This window comes from Agrilus planipennis, unplaced genomic scaffold (assembly GCF_000699045.2).
Source record: "Agrilus planipennis isolate EAB-ADULT unplaced genomic scaffold, Apla_2.0 scaffold149, whole genome shotgun sequence".
Classification (NCBI taxonomy): Eukaryota; Metazoa; Arthropoda; class Insecta; order Coleoptera; family Buprestidae; genus Agrilus; species Agrilus planipennis.
Genome location: NW_020438906.1, coordinates 174,861 through 176,020, shown reverse-complemented (window position 1 = coordinate 176,020; position 1,160 = coordinate 174,861). Strand labels below are relative to the sequence as shown.

At 28.9% G+C, this 1,160-nt stretch overlaps 1 long non-coding RNA gene across 4 annotated transcripts in view; it reads right to left on the bottom strand.

Moving 5' to 3' along the window:
• Nucleotides 1-1,160, bottom strand: part of LOC108736401 — a 9,680-nt gene that overhangs the window by 5,214 nt on the left and 3,306 nt on the right. The window lies entirely within an intron of this gene.

Here is a 1,160-nt window from a genome sequence, read left to right as displayed (position 1 = left end):
AAAATAAAAAGTAATTATAAAAATTAAAAAATTAAAAACCTAATTTTCGGGCTCCAAAAATTACGGGCCCTAGGCACGTACCTAGGTTGTCTAGGCCTTAGTCCGCCCCTGTAGGTAGGTCCAGGATAGGAAAGAGTGGAGGTGCGTGTCTAACCAGTGTTGGGACTGACAATTGTTATGTTAGTTAGTTTTTAGAGTTTTATCGATACAAAAATCTTTACTAATGTTTGTTAATGGTTGTTGATCTTTGAGCATGTCCTTTAACCAAATTCCATCAGTATTACATTTTTAAGTACATGAAACTAGCCTTGAGAAAGTCCAACAAACTGGGCGAAACGTCAACTGTGGTTTTTTAAATAAAATATATTTAAACTCCGGTATTGCTTTGATAAAAAAAATTCAATACAAAATAGGAGAAGAAGATTAAGTAGAATTTATTTTTTACGTATTATTAGGACTTGACCCGTAACTTGATTGATGAATAAATACACAAACTAACGTATTTTACTGTGACTACAATTTAATCATTTTCAGCAAATTAATGTTTTATTTCTGTGGTTTAATTTATACGTAATCAAATCAGGAGATTTCTTAGTTAAATAAACTCTACTTATTATCGTCAATTTATCTGGTTTAGGGATCTTAAACTACAGATAAAGGACAAAAATGCGAATTGCATAATTTCACATAGCAAACACAAGGTTAAAAAAAAAGAACACGATCAACAAAACAAGAATAATCTAATTGTAAAATATTATAAAAACTTACAGAACTTCACGATAATGTTGACATGTGAGATTACCGCATTTCTGGTATTATAAAATTCGACCTAATGGACAAGAAATTGAACTTTTTAAACATTTAAACGAGGTTTAGGTAATTGAATTACGGATGTTCTGGAATGTAAATTATTTAAAGATGAGACAAAAACCTACTTTTGAAATAAAATAATAATAATAATAGAATATTGTTTTTCGTCCTTTCATGAGATTGGGCTATTTAATAAAAAAAATAATCAAAATCGGTTTAGAATCAGCAAAGAAATAGCGGCACAAACACATAAAAAAAATACGGTCGAATTGAGAACGATCTAAATTAGTTATACGTAAAACAATGATTATAAATAATTACAAATGATATTAAGTTTGGATAATTGATTA